Below are 17,850 nucleotides of genomic sequence, written 5' to 3'. Positions count from 1 at the left end.
AACTGCTCATGCCATCAAGTCATACCTATAAAGCCCTCCTGGTACCCAGCTTAGGCCCTGAGCTACACATAGAGGACTGCTACCTATTAATAGTTGTAATCACAGTATGCACTGTATTATAATCTTCATAAACAATTGTTTTGTACACAATTTTCCTTGTTTCTAGCTTGCCTTGTGCTGTACTTAGTTGCTCAGTCATGTCCGACTCTTTGTGACCTCATGGACTATAGCCCTCCAGGCTCCTCTGTCCATGGGATTCTCCAGGCAAGAATACTGGAGTGGGCTGCCATGCCCTCCTCCAAGGGATCTTCCTAACCCATGGATCGAACCCAAGTGTCCCACACTGCAGGCGGATTCTTTACCGTCAGAACCACCAGGGAAGCCCAAGAGTACTGGAGTGGGTAGCCTATCCCTTCTCCAGGGGATCTTCCTGACCCAGGAATCAAACCGGGCTCTCCTGCATTGCAGGCAGATTCTGTACCAGCTAAGCTACCAGGGAAGCCCTAGGTTGCCTTAGTTGCCTCTTTTAACAGCCGTAAGATAGTCCACTAGGCTGATGCAGTATACTTAACTATTCTCCAATTACTGGACACTCTGCTTAGTTTCCATTCCTCATCCATTAACGAGCCCTTAGAGCTGCAAAGGAGCTGAGTGTTCAGGTAGAGGCTTGAGTGCGATTAATTGCTCTGCCTAAAAAATGGGAGGCTTTCTGATGTCATTTCGAAGTTTGGGGGTTTGGAGGGTTTATTTTTGTTTGTTTTCTGGTGGGCAGCAGAGAACAGAGTTAAGCAACTTATTGGGAAGCTGGAGTTCAAGTGGGAAGAAATGGTGGAGGGACATTTTCAAGAGAGAGATGTGTGATACTGAATATAAGGTATCAACTAAATGGAGGCACGACAGAGACCCTGCTGTGACTGCTACATCTTCAGAAAAGGTCTACCACGGTGCGAACTGACTCAGAGACACACTATATAGGGAGCTGTTAGGATATTTCAAATGCATACAAAAGAAGTCACTAAGAGATCAGTTCCAGCTAACAAAGGCAAAGACAGGAGTAAGAGGAAAGAAGAAGAAATGGCGGACATTTGAAAATCATGGCATTTATTTTCTTTTCTTTAGCATTTCTTCTGATGCTAATTGGATGGTGTCAAGAGAAGAGGCCAGTATAGAGGCCTACCAAAAGAAGACTGACAGGAGTATGCCTCTAGTCAAAATCCGATTAGCTTGCAGCAGCTAGGAAGAACTCACTCCTGGGGAGCCACAGGGCACTTGAGTAAGAAGGAATATGAGGGGATATTGGAGGATTTAGGCAGGCATTGAGCGGTTCTAAGAAGAGTTTACAGAAGAGGGGGCATGTTCTGAATTCCATGTGGCTAAGAGGTAGCAATAGTATAATAGCTGGGCATCTACACGTTTCTTTGAGGGGGGGAAATTAAGAAGGGACTAGAATTATTAATATATTGGTAAAGGAGCTACAGTTATTCCTGTTGGTCAAGGAAGAGGATGAACTATTAATCACTTTCTGGGTTGAGGAGTGGCCTTGACTTATTCTAGTTCCTAACGTGGTCAGAGTGGCCTTCTCTGGACATTATTTATTTTCTACATGCTCTATTTATCTTCAGCTGAGAACATCACAACCTAGCTGCCAGCAGGGCTATTTTTCATTTCCGCAGTCCCTCCTTTTGGCCAAGGGCAGTCAAGCGCAGCCTGTAGGATGCTCATCTGAGGGGTCCAGGTCCACACAAGTCAGGGCATTCTGCCCTTGCACAGCTGGATCAGTCATCAAGGGAATAAATCTGGTCATTCACGGATGCCCCAGGAGATCCTGGGAATCTACCTCCATGTCTTTCCGACAGGCTGTATCTGTTCTGTATTCTTTGATAGCACCTGCACTTCAGTTATGCCTTTTCCCTCACCCCCATTTTTCTGAACAGATGCAAATGCTGGGTCTTAGCTTTGACTCTTTCCAAATGCCGACCCCAAGGTGACAGAATGCATTTGGGTAGTTCACTGTGGAAAGTTACCCCTTTTATCAATCGCGGCTCATCCACACTGGGCCCAGCTGAGGGCCTGTAGAAGATCTACCTGAGACCCTCATGTTCTTTGGATCTTCATCAGACCCAGAAGCGGCAAGTCTTCACCCATCGGCCCATCCTCATGGTCAAGGATCTCCCCTGAGTCCCTCACCTTTCCAGGTGTGTGGATTTGCCAGAATAACTGAGTGGCCCCCATAGGCATCCCTTGGCTGGCCAGTGTTAAACATTTCCTTGATATGTGAGAGATAATAATAGACAAGTGAAAAAAAATCTTCCAGCATGTTGCCCCTGAGAGTTTCCAGTGATTTCTACGGCCACCATGTTAGCAGGCTGAAGTCTCCAAAGTGGTTGTAGCTTGTGATACATTGAAAAACCTTACACCTGAGCTTGCTTACCTGGCTTTACCTAGGCAACACTTGGCCTCTTAGAACTTCTGTAAGTCACTAGCCAGGGTTCTGCCTGCCTCTCCTGGGCCACAGAACCTGAAAGGTTGTTTCTGTCCTTGTGGGTGAAAGCCCTCAACATACACATCTCCCCACGGACCAGACCCCTCAGGGCCCAGTAATGAGAGGATGAAGGAAAGAGAGAAGGCAGACACACTAGCTTTATCCTGCTCTTGAGCTATCAAACTGGCAGCACAACTCCTCAGGACAATGCATCTCTATTTTCAGCAGTATAACTCTGGACAGTAAAATTTCAACCTTTAGCAGGTTAAGAAAGACTGGCCAGAACTGAAAAGGAGCCCAAAATGTACTGATTGAAATGGGTAATGTACATAAATAGCTGGACCAATTTCATCTCTTGCTTAAAATCCTATTTGTGAGCAATTTTCTTCCACTGCTAATTCTCTCATTATATACCCTTTCATTCAAAATGTTAATTCTCATTCCTCCTGTAATTGAACCATCCACTAATAATTTCTAGGATAGAAACACATATTCCTAAGCAAAACTCTTTTGAACAGCTGAATTAAGCAGACAGTGGGTTTGTTCCTCTCATTTCTTGTCTGATGGTTAGTAGAATTGCCACAAAAAAAAAAAAAAAAAACTTTTTCAAAATCTTAAACACATGACAATGGTTTTGTGCAACCTAAACTTTGGGAGGCCAGACAGATGTTTCTATTTAAGTATTTAAGGTGAAAAGAGACAAAAATAATAAAAAAAAATACATTGCCCCAAAATGACATTTACAAAAACAACTTGAGAGTCTATAAAAATACAGAGCAACTCTCTTCCCAAATAAAAGGAAAAGTACAGAGATATGGATTCTAACCTTGGGTGTTCTGGTTACTAGCTAAGTAACTTTGGGTATATGTCTGCATTTTCCACCAAATTTGTGGGTCCATTTTAAATAAACAAAGATAGAAATCAGAAAAGAAGTTTTACGTAAAGAAAGGATATCAATATGAGGGGACAGGGAAGAAGTCGGATATCCTCTCTGGTTCATTTATCTACCACCACTTCTATTCAGCCTTCCCTACCACTCAAGGGACTATCTAATCAGAGTAATTCACAGTCTCCTCAGAAAAACAATCCCCCCCAGGATGTCGGCAGTGAGCAAGACGAGCTAAGCCTTCCCTGTGTTTGAAGTTGAGAGATAAACTATCAACTGGCTCCAAATTCTATCTTATTTATAAAATTAAAATTGAATCTGCTTAGGGTCAATGGTTCTTACTAAATCCAATGTCATCTTTTATCGCTGTGGGGAAGAAACATTAAAGATCTGAGCATTTTGAGACCCTCCATTCCCTCCTGTTCTCACAAGATGAAAAAGTTCCCAGGTCATCAAATGCATGGTGTGGTAAACCACCCGAGGGCCCAATTTATCCCCTCTCCCCACATCAACAGCATATGCCATGGAATTTGGTGATACCTTCCTGCTGGAGTACTCAGCCAAGTTCACAGCCTGGATTTGCGGGGCCCCGTGCAAAATAAAAATGTGGGACAGCCTTGTTTGAAAAGCAGCAAATAAGTGCTAATAGAACTCCTAAAATATAGAGTTTTTTGTTCCACAGCCTTTCTCTCTCTCAACTTGTAATGGTGTTTTTGTTTTGTTTTGTTTTGTTTGCTACTGTCATTCTAATTTTTTTAAAGTTTTTTAATTGGCATCAACTTTGCAATTCATCTTTATATGTTACAAGAAGTGACACCTGAGGCTGGGACAGTCCAAGAAAAGTGTCTGAGGCAGGGACTCTGTGCAAAGATAAGTATGCTGTATCTGCTCTGGGTTGAAGATGACTTGAGTCTGGAGGCATATTTATCTTTGAATCTCCAGTGTGGGGCACAGTCTTGGATACATAGTAAATAATAAATAAGTATACTAAGGGAGAAGGAGAGCCAGGAAGAATGAGTTTGAAAATCACTTGTAGAGCAATTGGCACAGTCACACATCACAGGTAGGAGGGAAAGATGGTGCACCCACTTTGGAAAACAGTCTGGCAGCACCTCAGAAACTTCAACAGAGAGCTCCCTGTGAGCCAGCAATCCTGCTCCTAGGTACAGACCCAACACCAATAAAAACAAATGTTCATGGGGACTTCCCTGGTGGCCCAGTGGTTAAGCCTCTGTGTTTCCACTGCAGCGAGTGTGGGTTTGATCCCTGATTGGGGAACTAAGATCCTGTATGCCGAGCAGCAGGGTTATAAAACATACATTCCAAAAACTTGTACATGAGTGTTCAGAGCAGCATTATTCATAATAGCCCCAAAGTGAAAACAACTCAATTGTCCATCAACTGATGAATGGACATTCTTGTCCTGCCATAAAAAAGAATGAAGTACTGATTCAGGCTACCACAGGGATGACCCCTAAACACCGTATGCTAAGTGAAAGAAGCCAGTCACAGAGGACCACATATTTGTATGATTTCATTTGCTTGAAGTGTCTAGAAGAGGCAAATCGTGGGGGGAATGAGGAATCACTGCTAATAGATCGAGTTCCTTTTTAGGGTGATGACAATGTTTTATAATTAGATAGCAATGGTGGTTGCACAACTTTGTGAACATGCTAAAAACCACTGAATTTTGTGAATGTTATGGTATGTGAATTAAACTTCAATTTAAGAGGAAAAAAAAAAAAACAATTCTGCCTGGGCCCATTTGGTAGTATTGTGTGACCTTTGTTGTTGTTGTTTTTTCATTTATTTTTATTAGTTGGGGGCTAATTACTTTACAATATTGTAGTGGGTTTTGCCATACATTGAGGAATGTAACCTCTCTGAACTTACAGTCTTCCCAACTATAAAGTGGGAAGTAGTAACACTTCTGTAGAACTGCCTGTGAGGATCCACTCGGATATGAGACGAAGGCCTCTGCTCCTCCCTGCTGTTCTTGGTGTCACAGAGAGTCCCCGCCAGAATTCAGAGCAAACTGACTCCACGGAGTCCCTCGCTCACCCCCTAACGGAGGGGAGTAGAATATGCAGGAACATTCGTAAGAGAGTGGAGGGATCAGAGTTCTCTCTCTTCTTTCTCTGTAAGTGGCTTGTCTTCCCATCTCCCCTCGGAGTGGCCTGATGAAGTGGATGAAGTCTCTTCTTGGGACGGACTCTGTGCCTTGGAGGGACCAAGTGAGACCTCAGGTCAAAGGAGCCAGGCCCCTGCCACCCTGAGCTTGGCTGATCTCTAGGCTATAAGGGGCAGAGGAACAGGGCTTCTCAGGATCTGTGCCTGGTCCAGCCGCCCTCAGCACCTTAGAGTAAAGTGTGAACAGTGTGCATGATCTCTTACTGGACCCAGATGCTCAACAGGAATACAGTTTCAGGGAGGAGAAGGAAGCCTCAGTGTCTGGCACAACCCAGGCTAAACAAACCCATCTGGAGCTCCAGGCAGCAAGGTTCGGATACCTATTCAAAAAGAAAGCTTTTGAACTGTATTTGCTCAAAATTATTTTCTGTGTGGTATTGATAAGGAGTGCTTTCGTAGTCCACCAGAGGGCGCTGTCTGTCTCCTTGGTGGCCACTCCAATGTTCTATAATCTATGTGGAGTTAAGTTGAACCATATAAATAATTTATGTTTTAACACCATGAAAGTGACTCCCCAATCTACACTTTGAATCCCAAACTTCCCTCCAAACACTGGTTCTACATTGTCAGTTTTCTGTTTCCTACTTCTGTCTGGATGTTCTGCTGACCCAGGGAACTCTTTTCGCCTCAGCTGAGCTGCTTACTTCCGTGTGGACCTGAGACAGCTAATTCTATTCCGCAGAATTTGAACTGCAAAAGGGTCCCCAGCTGAAACCCAGTCGCATTCTGCTGGCCAAGCCAGGCCCTCAGGAAAAAGCAACATCTTTCTCTACCGTGCCCCAAAGCACCATAACGGCCAGCAGAGGTCCAGGGCACCATGCTCATCTTGTACTCAACTTAGTCATTTGCAAGTAGGTGCTTTGCCCTAGTCCATGTCCACCAACATCCTTGAATGCAAAATCATGTCTTTTTTCCTAAAGTGTCAGTCACTCAGCTGTGTCCAATTCTTTATGACCCCTTGGACTGTAGCCCGCCAGGCTTCTCAGTCCATGGAATTCTCCAGGCAAGAACACTGGAGTGGGTTGCCATGCCATTCTCCAGGGGCTCTTCCCAACTCAGTGATGGAATCTGCGTCTCCTGCATTGCAGGCAGATTCTTCACCATCTGAGACACCAGGGAAGCCCACTTTTTACTGGAGATCCACCACAAATGTCACTGCCATACAACCTCTGGTTTGCTTTCTCTCTTGCACTCCCACCAACTTTAAGTCTGTTCTCCAGCTGAATTTTCAAAGCACCTTAGTTTACTTACTATGGCACTTAGCCCTTTCTGCCTGGTACTCAGCTATTTGATTTTCTGGTAAAAAACACATAACATTAAACTTACCATCGTTTAATCATTTTAAGTGTACTGTTCAGTAGTGTTAAGTATATCTGCACTGTTGTGCAACAGATCTCTATAACTGCTTCAATTCAAAACACTGAACCTTAAAAAAAAAAACACTGAACCTTCATGGGAATATAAATTGGTGCAGCCACTATGGAAAGCAGTATGGAGGTTTCTTTGAAAACTGAAAATAGAGCTACCGTATGATCCAGCAATCCCACTCTTGGGCATATATCTGGAGAAAACCCGAATTTAAAAAGATACATCCACTCCACTGTTCTTAGCAGCATTATTTACAATAGCCAAGACATGGAAGCAACCTAAATGTCCATCAACAGATGAACAGATAAAGACGGATGTGTGTGTGTGTGTGTATATGTATATGATGGAATACTACTCAGCCATAAAAAATGAAATAATGCAATGTGCACCAACATGAATGGACCTAGAGATTATCATACAGAGACAAGTAAGTCAGACAAAGACAAATATCATATGATATCACTTATATGTGGAACCTAAATTGGGAGTTTGGCATTAATAGATACAAACTATTATATATAAAATAGATAAACAAAGTCCCACTGTATAGCACAGGGAATTATATTCAATATAATTAACTGTAATAGAAAAAATGTATGTGTGTATACATATACTGAATAATTTCACTGTACACCTGAAAATTAAGTATACTTCAGTAAAAAAAAAAAAACTGTAAAAAAATGAAAACTGAAGCTTTATATGCATGAAACACCAATTCCTCCAGCCTTTGGTAACCACCCTTTCACTTTCTGTTCCTATGATTTTGACTACTTTAGATACTTCTTATAAGTGCAATGATACAGTATTTGTCCTCTTGTGATTGGCTTCTTTTGCTTCGTATAATGTCCTCAAGGTTTACCCATGTTGTAGCATGTGACAGGATTTAAGGCTATATAATACACACACACACACCACTTTCTTTATGCATTTATCTGTCAGTGGCCTTTAGGGTGGATTACTTTCACCGCTTTGCTACTATGCATAATGCTATGATGAATGCTATCTCTTCGAGGTCCTGCTTTGAATGCTTTTGGATATGTACCCAAAAGTGGGGTTCGTGGGTCACATGATAGTTTTTATTTTTATTTTTTGAGGATCCTCCATACCATTTTCCATAACAGTTGCACCATTTTACACTCTCATCAACAGTGCATAAAGGTTCCAACTCTCTGCATCCTTATCAGTGCATGTTCTTTTCTGTTCTTTTGATAACAGTTGTTGTGTTCAGCCACTCAGTCGTGTCTGACTGTTTGTGACCCCATGGATAACTGATAACAGTACCTTGCTATTACAGTACACGTTGCTGTATTAGTTTCCTAGAGCTGCTGTGACAAATAATCACAAACTGAATGGCTTACAATAACAGAAACTTATTCTCTCCTACTTCTGGAGGTTAGAAGTCCAAAATCAAGGTATCAGCAGGGCTGGTTCCCTCTAAAGGCTCTGAGAGAAGAGCTGTTCCATGCCGCTCTTCTAGTCTCTGGTGGCTGCCGACAACCCTTGGCATTCCTTGGCTTGTGAGAGGATGACTCTAATCTCTTTCTACCTCCATATTGAAACAGCCATCTTTTCTGTGGCTTTTCTTTCTCTGTCTTTTTTAAGGACACTGTCATCGAATGAAAGGCCCATCCAATCAGACGGGTAAAAACAGTTCAACCCACTACAGTTGTCACTACTAGACTAAGTTCCATGAGACCAAGATCTATGTCTTGTTCATATTTCAGTTCAGTTCAGTTCAGTCGCTTAGTCATGTCCGACTCTTTGCCACCCCATGGACTGCAGCACGTCAGGATTCCCTGTCCATCACCAACTCCTGAAGCTTATTCAAACTCATGTCCATCGCATCGGTGATGCCATCCAACCATCTCATCCTCTGTCGTCCCCTTCTCCTCCCGCCTTCAATCTTTCCCACCATCAGGGTCTTTTCCAGTGAGTCGGGTTCTTCGTGTGAGGTGGCCAAAGGATTGGAATTTCAGCTTCAGCATCAGTTCTTCCAATGAATAATCAGGACTGATTTCCTTAGGATTGACAGGTTGGGACTCTCAAGAGTCTTCTCCAGCACCACAGTTCAAAAGCATCAATTCTTCGGCACTCAGCTTTCTTTATAGTCCAACTCTCACATCCATACATGACTACTGGAAAAACCATGGCTTTGACTAGATCGACCTTTGTTGGCAAAGTAATGTCTCTGCTTTTTAATATGCTGTCTAGGTTGGTCATAGCTTTTCTTCCAAGGAGCAAGCATCTTTTAATTTCATGGCTGCACTCACCATCTACAATGATTTTGGAGCCCCCAAAATAAAGTCTGTACTGTTTCCCCATCTATTTGCCATGAAGTGATGGGACCGGATGCCATGATCTTAGTTTTCTGAATGTTGAGTTTTAAGCCAACTTTTTCACTCTCCTCTTTCCCCCAAATGCCTAGCACGGTGCCTTAAACACAGAAAGGGCTCAGGAATTCCCTGGAGGTCCAGTGGTTAGGACTTGGCACTTTCGCTGCTGGGGCCCAGATTTAATCCCTGGTCAGAGAACTAAGATTTCACAAGTTGCAGAATACAGTCAAAAGAAATCCCCCCCAAAACATAGAAAGGGCTCTGTGTGTCTACTGAGTTTAGAGGTGAACAGACTGATGGTTGGTCAGATGATGGATATTGTCCAACCCACTGGACTGACACATGATGCAGTCAGAATTGGGAAGTGCACATTAGAGTTTCACATTCCCCACAGAAACTTCATTATCACTCTAGGTAGGACTTTAAAATACAGTGCACAGAACTCAATGAAAAAACCACTCATCTTCACAGCCATGGAGCTTACATAAAAAACTTCTTCCAATCTTTGCAAATAGATCCCAGATGAAGGCTGTCTGGCCTTGGGAGATTAAGGTAAACTTGGCTGAGACAACCAAGTTGCACAATGAGAGTCCAGAGCCCTCCCCATCGTTTCTGCAGAGTCTCAACTCTCTCCTGCATGGTCCTGATTTGTAGTTCCTGTGTGTGTTCTTGATTCCCTTCCTTGCCAAAGGTCAGACCCTTTACCAGATGCTGCACAAGGGTCCCAACTCACGCCCGCCACAAGCATTTTGTACATTTAGATCTCTACTAAAGATCTGTGTGTGGGGGACACAGTACACTCCCCCCAGTCTTCGGCCATAGTGCTCACTCCACTTTCTCCGGGATTCACTTTTCCCTTTCCCCTCTCTCTCTGGTTCAAAACACAAATTCCTTTCTTTGTCATGTGCCAGGCCCTTCTGTAGTTCTGTTCACACTTCTGGCCCAATGGCCATCCTAGTTTCTACTTGAAACAGGCTTATTTTTAAAAGTTAAGGGAGGTAGGCAGGCAAGAGAAAAGAGAAGGACAAAGGTGGGGGAGAGAAGGAAGGAAGGAAGGAGGGAGGGAGAGACGGAAGGAAGAGAGAAAGACAAAAAAGGAAAGGAGAAAAAAACTTCTAAGAATTCTCATATGGGCTATTAAAATAATATAATTTTCTCTTCTTGTATTTTATAAATATTAATAATAACTTCAAGTGGGAAGTTCTCTGAGTAGGGAGGGAAATTGAACAACAGCCTTTGGTCCATTTGCTATAGACTCTCCTAAATCTTGGCCTTCTTACCGGAGTGAAGCAATCCTCTTCTCAAGTTTACATTTAATTATAATTGCAACCGTCATGATGATTAAGTCTCTCCCTTTGTCATTGTCTTTTCTTGGCATCATTTCGTTGGCTCAGCTTGCATGCTATAGACCTCAGATGAATCACAGAGAATCTGTGCTTTTTAACTGTGGCGAAACCATAGGCAGCATTCTGTTTATTCCCAGAATCAGTTCCAAAACAGCTGTTTAATGTTCATCCTTGGTTTTGTCATCTTATTTCAGGGAATTTTAACAGCAGCATCTTCTGTTTTTAATTCCCCTGAAGAAAAAGAAAACTGTGCGCTGTGTGTAGGTGCTAGTTAATGACTTATTTCCTCTCATTTCCTTAATCAGGAAATTTCATAGTTCAGCAGCGGCGGGGTTCCCATGAATGTGGCTCTGACCTGAGCCAAACTGTGTGAAACACTCCACCATAAAAACAGCTTGCTCTGCAAGCCTCTGACTGTTCCAAGCTGAGACCGACCAGAAGCTTCCATTTGACACAGTGGTAAGGAAAGCTTGTCAGTTTTTCATGGGTAGTGATGGTTCCATCTCTTAATAGAATCAATCAGCCAAACGTTAAGTCATCCATCAACTGGTAATTTGGACACAAACTGCCTGGTGTGTTTTACTTTAGGGAGATTTCCTTCTGAAAAATGACTGTTGAATAATGGACACACTTAATATCTTGTGGTATGAAAAAACACTCAGGAAAATCAAGACAAATTGTGCCCAATCTGGGTGCAAGATACTGCTTGGTAGAGAATCACTGCTTGAAGGCTAACAACTTACGAAAACGGTCATTTCTAAATGTCATCTGCCATGTTTAAACTGCTTTTTACCAAAATGGTTCTTTATGCTGTTGCTATACATTAGAATTACCTGAGGACAGCTTTCCAAAAAAAAAAAAAAAATACTGGTAACTGACCCTACCTTCAAAGACTATGATTCACTGATCTCAAGTGAAACCTGGGCAGAGATCTTTTTTTTACTTTATTTATTTTTAATCGAAGGATAATTACAATATTGTATTGGCTTCTGCCATACATCAACATGGATCAGCCATAGGTATACATATGACTCCTTCCTCTTGAACCTCCCTCCTCACTGATCTTTTTAAAGTGCTCTCCAGGATATGGAGAGAAGTGAACCCTCCTAAACTATTGGTGGGAATGTAAATTGGTAGAGCCACTGTGGAGAACAATATGGAGATTCCTTTAAAAACTAAAAATAGAACTACCTTATGATCCAGCAATCCCACTCCTGGGCATAAATTCAAAGGAAACCACATTCTGAAAAGATACATGCACCCCAATGTTCACTGCAGCATTATTTACAAAAGTCAAGACATGGAAGCAACTTAGATATCCATCGACAGAGGAATGGATAAAGATGTGGTACATATACAGTGGAATATTGGTGGTGGTTTAGTTGCTAAGTCGTGTTTGACTCTTGCGACCCCATGGACTGTAGCCCACCAGGCTCCTCTGTCCATGAGACTCTCCAGGCAAGAATACTGGAGTGGGTTGCCATTTCCTTCTCCACGGGATCTTCCCGACCCAGGAATTGAACCCAGGTCTCCTGCATTGCAGGCAGATTCTTTCCCAACTGAGCTATAAGGGAAGCCCCTGTGGAATATTACTCAGCCATAAAAAGAATGAAATAATGTCTCTTGCAGTAACATGGATGGACCCAAAGATTATCAAACCTAGTGAAGTAGGTCAGAGAAAGGCAAATATCATATGATATCACTCATATGTGGAATCTAATTTTTAAAAATGATACAAAAAAACTTACTCACAAAATAGACTTACAGGCTTCAGAAATAAACTTCTGGTTACCAAAGGCGAAATGTGGGAAGGAGGGATAAATGGAGAGCTTGAGATGAACACACACACGCTGCTATATGTAAGACAGATAACAAACAAGGACCTGTTGTATAGCACAGGGAACTCTACTCAGTATTCTGTGATAAACTATATGAGAAAAGAACCTAAAATATTGAATATATTGAATAAAAAAGAATGAATATATGTATAACTGAATCACTTTGCTGTACACCTGAATCTAACACAACACTGTAAATCAACTATTCTCCAATAAAATTAAAATCAAAATAAATAAAGTGATCTCTAATGTGTAGCCAATTGGAGGTACTGCTTTCTGCAAATCATAACTACAACCAACCTTTGAAACCTCTATATTGTGTATGGGGGACACACAGTGTGATTGCGCATTTTGCAATAAGTCAACTTGGTATGTAATGACCTGTTTGTGAAATAGAGTTTGTTTTCTTTCTATCAGAGGTAAATTAGCCTGTGACAATTAGTCACTGGCAAACCTCAGACTCCCTTCTGTTCTCTCTCTCCTTTGAAGCCTAATTTTCACTCCATACTATCTTTCAGAGACAAGATACCTCCAAGGCCCAGTCCAGTTCACCACAATGTGAGCTCTACAAGGAAACTCTTCATGTCACCATTTGCCAAAGTAGTCTTTGTCCAGGATCCATTTCAGGAAATGGCCCGAAATCCAACCTCTTATTAAGCCGATAACTTGGACTCCACCTTGATCCTCTCCTTTCCCTCATCCTTCACGATGAACCCCTTGCACCTTCCTCACATTCAATCAGCTCAGCCTTCAAACAGAAGTCACATTCACGCACTGCTCACCATCGCCAGGGCCACCTGCCTACTCCAACTATTATCACCTCCCACCCTGACTACACATGCCTCCTGCCTCCTTCTGCTTTCATCCCATTCAAGCCATTCTGAGCCCAGCAGCCAGAGTAATCCTTCGTGTGGTGATTTAGAAGCCACTTTCCTTCTGAAAGCCTTTCAATAGTTGCTCATTTCAAGTGGAAGAAGATCCAAACTCCTTACCTTGACCTCCAAGATCTGGCTGCTGCTGCTGTGTCTCACCCAGACTTACCCCCCTCTTCCTCTCTCCCTCTCCCTTTTTTTTCTCCCCCTCTACCTCCCCCCCCTACCCCTCAACTCCCTCAGCAGGATCCACTTGCATAGGTTGCTGCCTATTCCTGGACCATAACAGATGCTCCCTGGGCACCTTGCCTGGGTGGCTACCGTACCCTGCTAGTCTTCTTTTATGTTCCCCTCTTCAAAAAGGCCCTCCTTGATGATTTTATCTCTGTCACAGCACCCCATTTCTTTCCTTTCTCATGAGTATTTAATTTACCTGTTTGTTTTCGATCTTCCCCCACTGGAATTGAAGCTTCATGGGGAAAATGGACTTTCTTTTATTCGCAGTTGTATCCTCAGCACCTAACAGCATACCTGGCATGTAGTAGTTCAGTTCAGTTCAGTCGCTCAGTCGTGTCTGACTCTTTGTGGCCCCATGGACTGCAGCACACCAGGCCTCCCTGTCCATCACCAACTCCTGAAGCTTATTCAAACTCATGTCCATCGCATCGGTGATGCCATCCAACCATCTCATCCTCTGTCGTCCCCTTCTCCTCCCGCCTTCAATCTTTCCCACCATCAGGTCCAGTGAGTCGGTTCTTCACATCAGGTGGCCAAAGGATTGGAGTTTCAGCCTCAACATCAGTCCTTCCAGTGAATATTCAGGACTGATTTCCTTTAGGATTGACAGGTTGGATCTTCTTGCAGTCCAAGGGACTCTCAAGAGTCTTCTCCAACACCACAGTTCAAAAGCATCAATTTTTCGGCGCTCAACTTTCTTTATAGTCCAACTCTTACATCCATACATGACTACTGGAAAAACAATAGCTTTGACTAGATGGACTTTGTTGGCAAAGTAATGTCTCTGCTTTTTAATATGCTATCTAGGTTGGTCATAACTTTCCTTCCAAGGAGTAAGCGTCTTTTAATTTCATGGCTGCAGTCACCATCTGCAGTGATTTTGGAGCCCCCAAAAATAGCGTCTCTCACTGTTTCTATTGTTTCCCCATCTATTTGCCATGAAGTGATGGGACCGGATGCCATGATCTTAGTTTTCTGAATGTTGAGTTTTAAGGCAACTTTTTCACTCTCCTCTTTCACTTTCATCAAGAGGCTCTTTAGTTCTTCTTCACTTTCTGCCATAAGGGTGGTGTCATCTGCATATCTGACGTTATTGATATTTCTCCCGGCAATCTTGATTCCAGTGTGTGCTTCATCCAGCCCAGCATTTCTCATGATGTACTCTGCAGAGAAGTTAAATAAGCAGGGTGACAATATACAGCCTTGACGTACTCCTTTCCCGATTTGGAACCAGTTTGTTGGTCCATGTCCAGTTCTAACTGTTGCTTCTTGACCTGCATACAGATTTTTCAGGAGGCGGGTCAGGTAGTCTGGTATTCCCATCTCTTTAAGAATTTTCCAGTTTGTTGTGATCCACATAGTCAAAGGCATAGTCAATAAAGCAAAAGTAGGTGTTTTTCTGGAACTCTCTTGCTTTTTCAATGATTCAGCGGATGTTGGCAATTTGATCTCTGGTTCCTCTGCCTTTTCTAAATCCAGCTTGAACATCTGGAAGTTCATGATAGTGTGATCACTCACCTAGAGCCAGACATCCTGGAATGTGAAGTCAAGTGGGCCTTAGGAAGCATCACTATGAACAAAGCTAGTGGAGGTGATGGAATTTCAGTTGAGCTATTTCAAATCCTAAAAGATACTGTGAAAGTGCTGCACTCAATATGCCAGCAAATCTGGAAAACTCAGCAGTGGCCATAGGACTGGAAAAGGTCAGTTTTCATTCCAATCCCAAAGAAAGGCATGTAGTAGGAACACATCAACTCTTTGTGGAATCAATGAATAAATAATGACGGGATAATCCACAGAGAGATAATCTACATCTCTGCGTGATTCAGGGTTCACTACAGGTTTTGAGAAAAGGAAAGTCAGCTTTTACTTAATGTGTCCACTATGGCCATTAACTATTGTTGACACATGTATCACCCAAGTCATTCTTAAAACATGCATCACAGAGAACTCTGGCTGTAAGTACAGAAACCAACCAAAGCCAACTGAACCAAAACAAGAATCCACTTTAAGGCTGCTGGTCTGCCTCATGGAACCTAAGTGGAGATTAGAAAGGGACTAAAATCAAGGAACTCAAATTCTTCGAAAGCTGGGGATATCTCTCCCACTCTTTCTTCCCCGTTTTGCTCTGTACAACAATTTCTTTCTTCTTTCTCTGCAGATCAGCTTTCTGCACACTTGCTATTCACAGTTTCTGAGCTTTTATATCTCTGCTGCCCTAGAATCCAAATGGAACTCAAGTCTCACAGAACTGAACCTTCAAATTTCCTGAGAAAGGGATTCTGATTGCCCTTGGTAAGGTGCTTAACCTCGGACAATTATCTGCAACCAATGAGACGGGAAGACACATACAAACACTCCCTCTAAGGGGACCATGTTGAAAAATGGTGATGAGGGTGAGGGAATTTGGAGGGACAATTCCTGGTGACATGAGGAATCACTGGTTTTTTGCTAAGTGGACACCTCAAAATATATCCACTAGAAACCCCAATTAGTTGCTGGGACATGCCTGTTCTCGCCCACTCCTGGCTGTCTTTCCTGTTTGCTCCCTGTGACTAGTTTACCTCTGGAGGATCCAGGCTTTGGGCTGATTTGTTTAGTTCCTGGAAGCTGCCAGGCATTGAACTGGGCCTGTATAGGAGAAAAAGAAGAGAAAAAGAGAAGCACTTTCATGTCACAGAAAGAAGAAAATTAGATCAAGGAAAGAATAAGTGTATTTGAAGCATCAAGGCATAACAAAGGATTTCTAAGAAGAGAATTGGATTAAGAAAAGAATAAGTACATATTAAGTGTGAAAGCTTGATGGATTATTTTAAGTTGTTGCCTTTGAGTCATTTTTTTTTTCAAACCAAATGACTCAGCCACTAAGAGATTCTTCTGTTGTATGATCAATCTTACTTTATTGCTAACAGAGCAAGTTCAAATGATGTATTCTTGATTAAATGCTGTAATATATCTATGTTTTCCATATATGAAAAATATACTTATATGATGAAGCAGCCTGTCTCTCCATAAAGTCCTTAGGTTCACTTTATGAAGCATCATCTTCCAACACTGATGCTTGTGTCTATAAAAGAGACCCATCAATATATTTGAATGAAAAATAAGTAGTTGAATTTGTGTATAGAAACAATGTCATGCAAGATAGAATGACAAGACATATTTAGGAAAAAGTCTTCCTTAAAGGCCATAAGGCACATTGGTCAATATTCTGGCTTTGTGGCCTATTGATTCAAATCTTGCTTTCTGTTTCTTTACTAACTGTATGATCTTCAACAAAATATTTAACTTCTTAATATAAAATAGGGAATAGTAATAGCATTTGGGTGATGTTTACTTGAAATAATGGATTGTATCAGAGATTGTGCTAGACTACAAACAACAGAATCCCTGACTAAACAGTAGCTTCAACAGACCAAGGGATTAGTTTTTCTCACTCACCAAGAAGACCAGAGGAAGGTAGTCAGTCACTGGCCTTGGTCAAGGGGTTCAAAGATTTCAGAGCTGAGGTCTTTGCAGCTCCCATGACTTTTCTCTCATGATCCCAAAATGGCTGCTGCAGCCTCAGCCATCACATCCATATTCCTAAATAGTAAAAAGGAGAGAAGGGTAGTGATTGAATCAAGAGAGCAAAAACTTTCCCAGATGTTTAAGTTAGGGCAGGCTAACAGATCAATGCAAAGAAATAGATGAAAACAACAGAATGGGAAAGACTAGAGATCTCTTCAAGGAAATTAGAGATACCAAGGGAATATTTCATGAAAAGATGGGCTCAATAAAGGACAGAAATGGTATGGACATAACAGAAGCAGAAGATATTAAGAAGAGGTGGCAAGAATACACAGAAGAACTGTACAAAAAAGATCTTCATGACCCAGATAATCACAATGGTGTGATCACTCACCTAGAGCCAGACATCCTGGAATGTGAAGTCAAGTTGGCCTTAGAAAGCATCACTATGAACAAAGCTAGTGGATGTGATGGAATTCCAGTTGAGCTATTTCAAATCCTGAAAGATGATGCTGTGAAAGTGCTGCACTCAATATGCCAGCAAATTTGGAAAACTCAGCAGTGGCCACAGGATTGGAAAAGGTCAGTTTTCATTCCAATCCCTAAGAAAGGCAATCCCAAAGAATGCTCAAACTACCGCACAATTGCACTCATCTCACACGCTAGTAAGGTAATGCTCAAAATTCTCCAAGCCAGGCTTCAGCAATACGTGAATCGAGAACTTCCAGATGTTCAAGCTGGTTTTAGAAAAGGCAGAGGAACCAGAGATCAAATTGCCAACATCTGCT

The 17,850-nt window shown here is 42.3% G+C and overlaps 1 protein-coding gene across 1 annotated transcript in view; it reads right to left on the bottom strand.

Moving 5' to 3' along the window:
• Positions 1-17,850, bottom strand: part of LOC122435980 (transcription factor SPT20 homolog) — a 70,990-nt gene that overhangs the window by 52,957 nt on the left and 183 nt on the right. The gene's annotated exons all lie outside the window — the stretch shown is intronic.

This window comes from Cervus canadensis, chromosome X, assembly GCF_019320065.1.
Source record: "Cervus canadensis isolate Bull #8, Minnesota chromosome X, ASM1932006v1, whole genome shotgun sequence".
Taxonomy (NCBI): domain Eukaryota; kingdom Metazoa; phylum Chordata; class Mammalia; order Artiodactyla; family Cervidae; genus Cervus; species Cervus canadensis.
Note: the sequence above shows the minus strand (reverse complement) of the source record. Positions and strands in the feature narration are given on the sequence as shown.